General features: G+C 56.1%; 1 protein-coding gene across 4 annotated transcripts in view; it reads right to left on the bottom strand.

Annotated features, from left to right (window-relative positions):
* The window catches only part of FBLN2 (fibulin 2), an 88,798-nt gene extending 76,634 nt beyond the window's left edge, over positions 1 to 12,164 (bottom strand). For all 4 annotated transcript variants that reach the window (XM_045052006.1, XM_045052005.1, XM_045052004.1 and 1 more), the window contains exon 1: positions 12,032 to 12,164. The gene's annotated coding sequence lies outside the window, so the exon portion shown is untranslated. The remainder of the gene's footprint in view (positions 1 to 12,031) is intronic.
* Between the last annotated feature and the right edge of the window lie 280 nt (positions 12,165 to 12,444).

The following is a 12,444-nucleotide window of genomic DNA, read 5'->3' on the forward strand; positions in this document are numbered from 1 at the left end:
TCCCCTCACCATCCCCTCCTCTGAGAAAGCTTTCCTCAGAGTTCACAGATGCTTCTTTTGACCCCCCTGCACTCTGTACGGGGAGTGCCTGAATCTTCACAGGGTTCACGGACAAGAAGGATGTGAACAAGAGGGTTAGACCAAACCCTCAGGGAGTAATGGACTCTGCCCACATCCTCACCATGGGGTAAGTGTGGTTGGGTTGGAGGCCAAGACCCCATAGCCCCCACCCCCTCTCTCAACTCCCTATTTAATGAAGGTCTAGCCCAGATGGGCCCCTCAAGTGAGATAGGAATGGGGAAAGAAAGTGTAGGCCATTTATACAGAGCAATCCAGTGATGCTGTGGGGATTCCCGCCCTTTTCTCCTGGCAAGAGAACCCCAATTTCCCTCTGGGGAGCCATCCTCTCTCGGGCTACATGGACCACATGATCCCAGAGCTGCCAGGCCACCTGACTGCCACATGGCTGAGCCTGCCTGAGAATAACACAGCATGGAGGATGGAGACACAGTCCTAAGGGCATCTTTAGAGCCCCTGGATACAGCCAAGCCTGAAACTACACCCTGTACTTTTCATTCCATGACTTTTCTTTTTTAAGTTTATTTATTTGGGGAGACAGCGCGCATAATAAGCGTGGGAGAGGCAGAGAGAGAGAGAGAGAGAGAAAATCAGAAGCAGGCCCCACACTGTCAGCATGGAACCCAACCTGGAGCTCAATCTCATAAACTGTGAGATCACGACCTGAGCTGAAGTCAAGAGTCAGATGCTTAACTGACTGAGCCACCCAGGTGTCCCCATTCCATGACTTTTTTGTTTATGTGATACTTTCTCTCACCTACGATCAAAATAATCCTGACACTTATGATGAGAAAGTCAGACTAGCAACCGTGTTGTCTGCTGCTGACATGACTCCAAGAATGTTTGTTTCTGGAATTAGTAAACTTGGTCCCTGCCATAGGCCCCTCTGGCACTGGCAGTCTGCTCCACTCAGGGCCCGTTCTCAGGGACCGTCTGGAGACAGCCCAGAGAGCCATGTCAATATCACGACCCCACCCCTGGCCGCAGCCCATTGGCCAGGGATGGAAGTTTCGCCCAAGCTAGGCCAATCAGGGCTCTTCCCCGGGACTCTGAACTGGAACTAAAGGAACACACGGACCATCCGGTGGAAGAGACTGTGAGCCAGGAGGCCTCCAAGCTGAGGGCAGGCACGTTTCAGTCAATTGGAGAGAACCAACCAGGCGCACAGAGAAAAGCAGAGACAAAACGAAGTTGGGGTGTCAGGCAGGCTTGGCGGCATCGGGGTCCCTAGCTGCAGCCTTCTGGGGCCAGTAGGTCCCTAGTCTTTCCTGATGATGCAGCGGAGCCCTCTGCTCCTCCTGAGAGGCCTCAAGCGAACTCCACATGGAGGACAAATCCCTCACCCCACAACACATAGGCCCCCTCGGAAGCCGGGAACAGGGGAAACCATCCTGAGGGACAGAGTCCAGGGCGTGGCGGGGCCACCGTGCCTTACGCTCAGGCCCTACCACCCCCGTGAGACTCCCGAGGTCTGGAACCGAGGGAGGGTCACTGCTCCCAGCCCATGCACAGGAAGCCACAGCCATTCCAAGGGAGCACACCTGGGTCAGGCATGTCTTGCCTTGGGGTCAAAATGGGGCATTTCAGGCACAGGCAACTGACGTCACCATATCCTCTCCACGGCCAGCACTCCAGTAAACTAGTCTCTCTCCCTCGTCAGGGGGTAAGGTCAGCCACTCGGTTCAAGAAAACAAGTTGCAGGGGTGAGGGGAGTAGGGCAGGACTTTCCCTCACGCCAGGGCACGTGGCTAACTAAGGGCTCACCGGCCATGACTGTGCGTGTTACTGGCATGACCCATGAGAAGGAACGTTAATGGCATCCGCACACTGCACTTCACCGCCTGCGAGGCACTTTGCTGCCTAGGCAGGCCTAAATTCCCCATGTCACCCAAAGACTGGGCCCAGCCTCACCTCACCAGGTACCATCAACCTCTTTCCTCAGCGCTGGAGCCCTGGCCCTAAGGCCCCAGCCCCTTACCCCCTTGGCATGGACCCTGGGCCCCCCGACGCCTCAGGGAAGGCTCCCCACCCCCCCGGCCTGAGAACCAGGGACTTGGTCTCAGAGAAGACATCCCTGCTGGAGGGACTGCAGCCTCCTCTCACAGCCCTGCCCAGCAGGAAACATGCCAACAAGCACCCAGAAAGTGGGAGGGGGGTCCCCAGCAGACGGGAGGTGCGGCATGACCAGTTAGAGGGGTCTGTCCAAGTGGGGCTACAGAAGACCGTGCAGGGTGAGGTCAGATCTCAGGCACAAAGCAGGGGTCACGGAGGCCTGGGGACAGTAATTATCCCCCTCCTCATTCTCTTTCACAGAGAACATCTCCCTGACACTTGCCAACCTTCTTCTGTACCAAGAAAGGGCGGGTCCCACAGCCGCAGGCTGAGGCAGGGAACAGAAGCAGCTAAAGGACCCCAAGTCCTACTGGGAGGCTGTTACCTGCATTTTCATGGGTATTGCTGATTTAGGGCAAGTCTGATTTTTTTGTCTACTGTTGTGACAAAAGATCTCCTTTTAAGTAAATTTAACAGGGGAAGGATTTTTAAAAAGATACTATGGGGCGCCTGGGTGGCTCAGTCAGTTAAGCGTCTGACTTCAGCTCAGGCCATGATCTCACAGTTGATGGGCTTGAGTCCCTTCATCAGGCTCTGTGCTGACAGCTCAGAGCCTGGGCCTGCTTCGGATTCTGTGTTTCCCTCTCTCTCTGCCCCTCCCCTGCTCACACTCTGTCTGTCTCTCTCTCAAAAATAAACTTTTTTTTTTAATTAAAAATAAAGAATAAAAATATACTATGTATAACATCAAGGCACAGGAGGTTGGGAGATATGGCAGAAAATGTGCTAGTATTATGCTAATTATCCCTTTATCAGAAGAGGAAGCCGATACCCACTGGCTTTTTCCCCAAGAAAGGACACAAGGCCCCCTATGGGGCCTGCCTTCATCAGGCCCTGTAATCAGACAACAGCAGCCAGAGACCCTGGGGTGCTGATGGTCAGACAACATTTGAAGGAATCCGCTCTGAGGACGTGCCAGGGGAGCAGATAAGGGACACTGAGATGCTCAGCCAGCACCAAACCACCACAAGGACAGCTAATCTCTCAGCTCCCGAGGACCAGGAAGGCTGACGCGGAAACCACAGTGAAGAGCTGTGGCCGTGTGTGTGTGTGTGTGTGTGTGTGTGTGTGTGTGAGCGCGCACATGCCTGCGGGGGGTCAAGGAAGGTACAGTGTGTCTGTGCCTTCGAGGAGTTGGCACAGGTCAAGCCCACCCATGCCTTGACCCCTTGTGCTGCCCTGGTCCTCCGAGATCCTGTCCCACTGTGCCTGTCCCATGCATTCCCAGCCGGCTGTGCTCTCCTGCTCAGACTCCTTCCCTGGTCCCTAGGACTCAGGCTACAGACTCTTTGGGGGCTGGGGAGGTGTTCTCAGGGGTCCTGAGAGTTCTCTACCACAGTATTTTTAATGTTGTATTTTCATTGTGAGGAGACAGGAGAAGAACAGAATTTTCTGGGTCACCTAGAGCTCACTTAGGGACGGAAGACACAGCTGGGAATTCAGGGCCAGGATGGGAGACCCAGGCTGAGGAAAGAGACACGGAATCCGAAGCAGGTTCCAGGCCCTGAGCTGTCAGCACAGAGCCTGATGCAGGGCTTGAACTCACAGACCTCGAGATCATGACCTGAGCCGAAGTTGGATGCTTAACCGACTGAGCCACCCAGGCGCCCCAAAGTGTCTGACTCTCGATTTCGGCTCAGGTCATGATCTCATGGTTCATGAGTTCAAACCCTGTGTTGGGCTCTGTGCTGAAAGCATGGAGCCTGCTTGGGATTCTCTCCCTCCCTCTCTCTCTCTCTGAAAAATAAATAAACATTAAAAAATAATAATAATAACTGATGTGTCCTGACCACAAGGCCAAGGGCTGGCCCCTACGCAGACCATGGCGTCTCAGTGATCAGAATATAGAGACACAAGACAGGAGAATGGGGTCATGGCACTCAAAGAGCCTAGCTAGCACGCATCAGAGAAGCACTGTGTACCTACCAACAGTCGTGCTTGGGCTTTCTACATGTCCTGCAGTCTGCACACTCAGGCTACTAGGCAGGCCACGACCACCAGGCCCACTTCACAGATGGAGAAGCTGAGGCTGGGAGACACGGCCCTCATTGTCCAGGGTCATGGGACGTGTGCCAGCACCCTCCTTGCTTCCCTGGCCTGGCAAAGCCCTCACCCCACCGTCACTCCACACGTCAGGCCCTCTTCCCACATTTCAGGCCACTCCTGGGCATCAAACAGCAGTGCCGGGATGAGGAAACTGAAACCCTAGGAGGTGAGATTAAAGGCCCAGGAGGCCAGGGTCTGCCTGAAGGCAAGAAGCCTCCGGTGACCGCAGGCGGCCGTCCCACCCCAGGAGCAAAGGTGTGCACTGCCCCTGCCCCCCACCCTCTGGGCCCGGCCAAGTCTCCCAGCCCCGGGCGGGCAGGCGGCCCACTTCCTCACGAGCACTGTGACCTGGGTGGGGTCACTCTGGCCTACAACGCAGCATCCCCCCCACCAGAAAAGCTAGGCTCCCCACCCTCAAGGAAGGAAATAACCTTTCCCCAAACCAGCACTTTCTTTGCAACAATCTCCATATATGAGAAGACAGAGGCATTTTTGCAGTGTTTCCAAATTCCAATAACCGTGAGGACAATGGTGCAAAATGACGCATGGCCTGACCTGACAGGGGCCCCAGGAAGGGACCCGACCGGAGCAGGAGAATGAGCAGCGCGTGCCAGCCGTGCCTGTAATGAAAGGGCAGCCCATCCGGAGCAGGACCCAGAGGCGGACAGACCTGGCTCCCGCTCCGTTCCTCCTCCACACTTGCCGTGTGACTACAGGCAGGCATGCCCCTCTCTGAGCCTCAGTTTCCCTGCCCTGTCACTCTCACAGGACTTCCACCTACCATTTTACCCCCTCTGGTCCCACCCTCGTGCTTGGGCTGCCAGAGGGACCGTCTAATGCTTTAGCCACGTCCATTCTCTTCTAAGAAATGCCCCAAGGCTGCCCAGCTCCAGTTCACAGACCAGGGACGTGAGGTGCTCCATTGTCGGAGTCTAGTCCACCAGCACACCCGTACTTCCCACCTGCCCTTCTCCAAGACACGCTGGGTTTTCTCCCGTCCTTGTCTCTCTCTCACCCTTTTACCTTCACATCACAGTGCCCATATCACCTCCTCCAGGAAGCCCTCCCTGACCACTGCCAGACTCAGCTAGGTGCCTCTCTGGCTCTCATGACCTCTAGGCTGTCCTTCGGGACAGCCCTGACTGAAGCATGTCAGAACTGCCTGTGTGCATCCCTGGGGCCCTCGGGTTAGCATGGGAGGGACACCGAGCCACCCCACACCAGAGGCTACTGCAAGCACCCCAAAACCTTGGGCACACATCCTTGGCGTGATGTCTAGGGAGCCACTGACCAGGAACCTTGACTTCATAAGCCTCTCCCTGGCTGTTCAAAGCAATGCTCAGCCATGGTTCCTAACCCTCCCAGAGAATGACCACAATTCCACTACTCGCCATTGCCCCATAAGGCCCAGCTCTAGGCCCCAGTGGTCTTCCCCCAACAGCCCAGGGGTGCGGAACTTTAAAATCTCAATATGGGTAACCTGGGTGGCTCAGTCGGTTAAGCGTATGACTTCAGCTCAGGTCATGATCTCACTACTCGTGAGTTCGAGCCCCGTGTCATGCTCTGTGCCAACAGCTCAGAGCCTGGAGCCCGCTTCAGATTCTGTGTCTCCCTCTCTCTCTGCCCCTGCCCCATGCTCTCTCTCTCAAAAACAAATAAACGTTAAAAAAAAATAATAATAATAAAAAGTTTTAAATCTCATTCAGAGCTCACCCCTCCCTGAATTGAATGTGTCACACCAAGAATAAAAATGAAAGCCCTCCTGTGGCCCCCAGCCCTGGCCTACCAGTGGCTCTCCTTGAGCATGGGGGTCCTGATCTCCACCTGCTCCAGGTCATTTGTACCTGCTGTGACTACTCCACCCAAAGTGTCTGCTCCCCTGCTTCCTCTGATGCTCTACCCCACCTCCCAGTCTTGGACCAGCTTTGCCATTTCTTCATTGCATGCGCAGCCAGCACAGGACATCACAGTGAGCACCCGTAAGTCTCCTCTGTGTGTTTCCTGCCAGAACGTGCTCTGTGGGGGCAGAGGATGTTGTCTTGGGCACTTATTCCCAGCACTTAAAGCAGAGCCCAGTACCCAGTGGATGCCCAAGAAATATCTGCTGAATGAAGGAATGAGTGATCTCATTTTCTCCTTCTGTTAACCCTAACAGAGAGAGATATGACACCCATTTTACAGAGGAGGAAACTGAGGCTCAGTGGGGTAAGTCACTGGCCTGATGGGAGCACAGCCTGTGGTGTCAGGACTGTGAATCTGAACCCCACAGGATGCCAAAGCAGGGGATTTCCTGCACCTGACTGCCCCCGGTTCTGGACCTGTAGCCAGCCCGGGGCGGGGGGGGCTGACTACGGAAACAGTCTCAGGACTGAACAGTCAATGCCATGGTGCCCACGCCAGGAAGAGCCAGCAGTCAAATCACCAGAAGGAAACACACCCACAGGAAAAGGGGGTAAGAAACAAGGAGAGAGAAAAAGGGTGGGATTTTTCTTTTGTCCATTGGCCAAACTTTGCAAAAAGTGACTCTGTTACCATCTAATTTGATCACAGTGGAAACTTTTGCATGCCATGCCAGGAAGAAGTCCGTCTGCTCAACAACAAGGTCAGTAAAGCAGGGAATTTAAAAACCATCCTCAAACACTCCCACTTAAAATTCACAAACCAACAGTCACCCACCAACTGCCCAACTGCTTTTTAATTTGATGTTTTGAGCAGGCGATCCAGTCACATGGTTCAAAAAGCAGAAAATATAAACAAGGCACAGCGTGGGGGGTGTCACCTAACCCTTGCACCCTAGGCCCCTACTTGCCCACTCCGACCCACCCCCACCCCCAGGTAACCACACCAGTGAACCTTGTTCTTTATGCACATACAAGCCAATGTGCATTTGTATTTCTTTCTTCTTCTTTTTTTTTTTTAGTTTATTCATTTATTGGGGGGGGGGGGGGGCAGAAAGAGCAAGAAGAAATGGAGGATCCCAAGCAGGCTCCACGCTGTCAGCACAGAGCCCAATATGGGGCTCGAACTCACAATCCTCAAGATCATGACCTGAGCCAAAATGAACAGTCAGACACTGACCCGACTGAGCCACCCAAGTGTCCCATGAATTTGTTTTTCTTATTTGACGTAAGAGTAGCATGTTTTAGGGGCACCTGGGTGGCTCAGCTGGTCAAGCGTCCGACTTCGGCTCAGGTCATGATCTCACAGTTCGTAGGTTTGAGCCCCACGTCAGGCTCTGTGCTGACAGCTCAGAGCCTAGGGCCTGCTTCAGATTCTGTCTCTCTCTCTCTCTCAGCCCCTCCCCCACTTGCGCTCTGTCTCTCTCTATATATATACCAAAAATAAACAAACATTAAAAAACTTGTTTAAAAATTAAAAAATAAAAATTTTTAATAAAAATTTTTTTAAATAGTGTGCTTTACATGCCATTCAGCACCTTGTTTTCCTCTCTTAACAGATCTTGAAAGACCTTTCTTTCCACAGAGAGCATCCTCATTTTTTGTAGCTGCATAATATTCCATGGCGAGGCTGTGCCACCATCTACTTAACCAGCATCCGTCACCCTGGATCTCAAACGTCTGCCCACGGACCTGTCTCCCCCACCCGCCCATAGCTTCTCAAGGGTGAGAACTGCACCCCAGCACGGGGCCTGGCACAGGCCTCCTGATCTTATGGCTCGAGGGCATGTTTTAAAACAGAAATCAGGTCTCACTGCTCCTTCCCTCAAAACTTTTCAGTAGCTTTCAAACTCCCTGCCCTGCCCCTTCTTCACTTCCTCAGCCCCCTCCCTCCCCTCCCTTGCCCACTCCCACCTCCTTCTTTTCCATCCCTCACACACACCAAGCAGGGTCCCACCTCAGGGCCTTTGCACTAGCTGTGCCCCTTGCCTGGCATTCTCCCTCACCACTCTGGTCTCAGCTCAGAAATCCTCTCTTCAAAGGACCCTCCCTGCCCACCTGGATTTGGTTGTCCTGCGGACTTAAACTTCTCTACAGCATCTGAAATCAACCTAATTTATTTGTCACCTGACTCACCCCACCTCACCCCTCCAACTAGAATATAAACTGCATGGGAGCAAAGACAATGTCTGCACTGTGCACCGTGAGTCCCTACCTGGACAGTGCCTCACCTAGGATGTGACTCCCGCACTTGGCCCAGGGGAGCCAAGCTCCTACAGCAGCTCCCGCCTGACAGAATTATTCCTGCCAGCCCTCACAGAGATCATGGGACCATGGGAGCACAGCGGCCAGAATCCTGTTGCAAGCTACAACTGAACTGCATCCCAGGGCCAGGCCTTCGTCCGGGGGAGGCCCTTCGGAGTTCAGGAAGCCCGGGAGGCGGGCTACACCCAAATGCCTCCTGGAGAGCAGAACCCAGGATTCCATCCTCCCCTCCCCACTTCAGGACCATGAGCACCGGGAAGCCATCAGAGGATATCCACTTTACAGAAGGTAAGACTGAGGCCCAGAGAAGGGAGGGACAGGCCCTCTGCACTACCTTGTACAGCCCAGCAGGAAAGAAAACCTTCAGCAAGTATGAGGAAGAGGCCAGGGCTGCCCATCACCCCCAGTCACTCCGGAAGGGCGGGTCCTCATTCAGTCAGGCCAGCAAACGTCCAGGAGGTGGCACATCACTAAGGCACTTCACTTACGTGAATGTAGCCATGTACATGTGCTCACAAGAAACAGCATGGGAACTAGGTCTTAAAATAACACAGCAACTGCCCCACCCATGCCACCCATGAAGAGGCCACCCAAGGAATGGGAGCCGGGAGCTGGAGCCTGTTCCCCACCTGGGTCCCTCCTCGCAAGGCATCTTGGGCACCAAGGCCGACCTGGGCTTACTGAGGAAAATGCTCACACCCACGGCCCCCAGATGTAAGACCAACGTGAAATCTGACGTCCAACACAGCACACGATGATGCTCCTGAGGCCATACAGACTTGAGACTCAGGAATCTTCACCCTGGTGGTCACGGGGTCACAGAGACTATGACCATAAAGACTAAAGCAGAGGGGCACCTGGGTGGCTCAGGCGGTTGAGCATCCGACTCTCGATTTTGGCTCAGGTCATGATCTCACAGGCATGGGATCAAGCTCCTGAGCGTGGAGCCGGCTTGGGATTCTACCCCGGCCCTCTCTCTCGGTCTCTCTCTCCCTCTGCCCTTGCCCCTCTCCCTGCCTCACTCTCTCTATATAAAATAAAAAAAATAATAGTACAATTTAAAAAGCACAGAAAACTGCTGAGCTTTCAGGCTGATAAAAGGAACCTGGGTGGTCGGTCAGTTTGCATGAAATCTTCTCTTCACTTTAGGCCCTGAATTTAGCTCTACCCTGACCCCTGAAGAGAAAGCAGCTGCACTTTCCTCGGTCATTCCACAAGCAGTTATTAAGCATCTACCGTGTGCCAGGCGTGGACCTGACTCAGGGAATTCGCCCAGGGTGGATGAGACCCAAGTCCCTCCTCTTGTGGATTCCTTGGGGGGAGGGGAAGAGGGGGGACAAAGAGCTTGGCTGTAGGGTCAGGAAAACCTGGGTTGAAATCCCAGCTCTACCATGTGTCTGCTGGAAAACTCCAAGCCTCAGTTTCCCCATCTGTCACACAGGGTAAGGATGTGACCTTGCAGAATCAATGACAGGAGCTAGGAAGAAATGTGATAGTCAAGGTCTGGCTCTGAGATCATTGCCTCCCTTCCATGGGGCTCCCAGGACACTGTCCCCCACAGCCCAGCAGAAAATGCCCACCATCACCACAAAGATGCCTTGTGGTCCAGGCCCTAGCATGCCTTTCAATGCACTGAAGAAGTATGAGGCTCACTCAAGGCTTCCCCAGCCATGGGTGAGTGGACTAGCCTAGACCCCTTCAGGGTGGGCAAGGCAGCAAAAACAGCCTAGTTTATACAGCAGGCACAGCCAACACAGAGGCCTGTGCAAGGCAGGTAGGAGCTGAGAACGTACAAGCAGGCCTGGTGGAGACTTTGGCCAAATGGTGCTCCCTCCCACCCTCAGGGGCAGAAGGCAGGCAGCCCTAGCCAATGGGTACCGCAGGGGGACGTGGACCCTGAGCTGCCAGGCGCTGCGATTTTTCAAGTGAAGATGGAAATCCGGACTTTTATGTGAAACCTGCCAATTTGCAAATGCTGGCAGCTAATTAAATATTTAAAAATAATAACAACATGGTAAAAGCCAAACAAAACACACAGAGCCAGTCAAAGCTAAGGCTGGCAGGTTTGCACAGCCGGAGTAAGATTCTTTGATTTCACCCATTCCCTGCCCACTTCCCCCATCTCCCAGCTCTGGATGCAGGAGGGGAGGGTGAAAGTGGAGGGAGCAACACTAACAGGTCCCTCCCTCCTCCTGGGGGGTCTTCACCCTCATCTGCATGTGGGGAAGGTGAGGCAGGCTCAGGGCCCCAATCTTTCAGCTGCAAACCCACGCCGGGACCACTGTGGGGGCTTGCTCTGCCAGGGACCTAGACCAGTCCCCATTCGAGGGGCTCTGGGTGATGCCCCGCACCCAAATCTTTTTTAGGTTTGGCTTGCCATGGTAACACCTGCTGGCTCACACCAGCTTTGGACCAGTCCAAGTGCAATCACCTGGTAACAGTAAAGACAGAAAAGGGCAACCCTGCTTGGGAGAGCAGGGTGGGGGAAGGGGAGAGGATGCAGGGGCTGATAAGGAGTGAGCACGCTGGTGGAGTCTGGCCCATCCCCGAAGGCCCCTCCCTAGGCTCCTAGTGCTCCCACAGCCTCCCAGGCCCCAGGGCAAGACAGCCTCAGCCAAGAGACATCCCCCCAGCCCTACTCTGGCTCCCAGCAAACTCAGGAGAGCAGTGCCCATTAGAGTCGGGAGTGTCAGAGCACAGGGGGACCATGAAGTTGTCGGCGTCTGTGACTCTGTGCAAGACTCAGTGCGTGCGGGGATGTTTGTTACTCCAGCTACGTGCGAGACACGTGTGTGACACATGTGAGATAGATATGCCTGTGTGACAGACACACGTGTGGCAGACACGCATGCGTGTTAGGGGAGGCACACGCGTGGAACGGAGACACAACTGTGTGAGAGAGGCGTGCGTGTCTGGGAGACGCCCGAGCGAGAGGCACGTGTGTATGAGGCATGGGTGTGCAAGAGCGACGTGTGGGGGAGATGAGTGTGAGGACCCGGATCATGTGTGTGAGAGATGGGAGGGGGGGCAGCCCTGAGCACGGGACTTTATGACTGGGGCGATGGGGTGAGGGACGGTGGGTGCGCCCAGGCAGAGGGTGCAGGAACTTCTGGATACTGGTGTGGGTGCCTGTGTGGCAGTGAGCGTGACGGGCGGGGGGGGAACTGACAATGTGAGCGTTGACGGTGGGGGTGGTGCCCGACGACGCAGGGACCTGAGGGGCAGGGGGAGAGGGGGAGGGGGCGTAGGGAAGGAGTGGAGCCATGCTGGGGCTGGGGGGCGGTGACCGGCTGGGTGCAGCGGAGGGAAGGGGCGGCAGCACAGGGGGCGGGGAGTGGGGGTGGCTGGGGGGACCCTACCCGCAGACCCCGAGACCCCCCGCACCCCCCTCCCGGCGCTGGCCTCAGTGCCCGCATCCGTCCAATGGGACCGGGACCGGGATGGCGAGCCCGCGGCGGGGCGGGTGTGGACACCCCGTGGCTCCAGGCGCCCGTCCGCTGGGCGGCCGAACCGTCGGGGCGTCCGAGGGCCCCCAAGCCCACCGCGGCGAGCGGCGAGCGGCGGGCTGGCGGGGGCGCGGCGCGGGAGAGGAGGTGGGGACCCCGCGCGGCAGGGGCTCGGCGCGCACTCACCGCGGGGCGCTCCGCACGTCTGGCCGCCCGTCCGTCAGTCCGCCCGGCCGTCGGCGCGTCGAGAGCCGCGAGCCCCGGCTGTGCGCGGCGCGGGGCGGGGCGGAGGCGCGGAGGGGCGGCCCCAGCCGGCCCCGGGCCCCCTCCCCTGCCTCCGCCTCCGGGGCGGGGTCTCGCCGCGGGCCGGGGAGGGGGCCGAGCCCGTGCCTCTGGCTGCGAGCGGAGCCTTGCGAACCGACGCCCAGAGACTGCCCCCCCCCCCCGCCCCCGGCGCGTCCGCCGTCCGCCGCGGAGCTCTGAGTACCCGACCCGCCCGGCACCTCTCTTGCCCCGCCCGGTCTAAACTCCGAGTTCCTCAGCCAGCCTGGGCCTCAGTGTTCCCACCTGGGAGATGGGCTCAGCAACCCGGGGCACGC

The sequence above is a fragment of the Felis catus genome, chromosome A2, assembly GCF_018350175.1.
Source record: "Felis catus isolate Fca126 chromosome A2, F.catus_Fca126_mat1.0, whole genome shotgun sequence".
In the NCBI taxonomy this organism is placed as follows: domain Eukaryota; kingdom Metazoa; phylum Chordata; class Mammalia; order Carnivora; family Felidae; genus Felis; species Felis catus.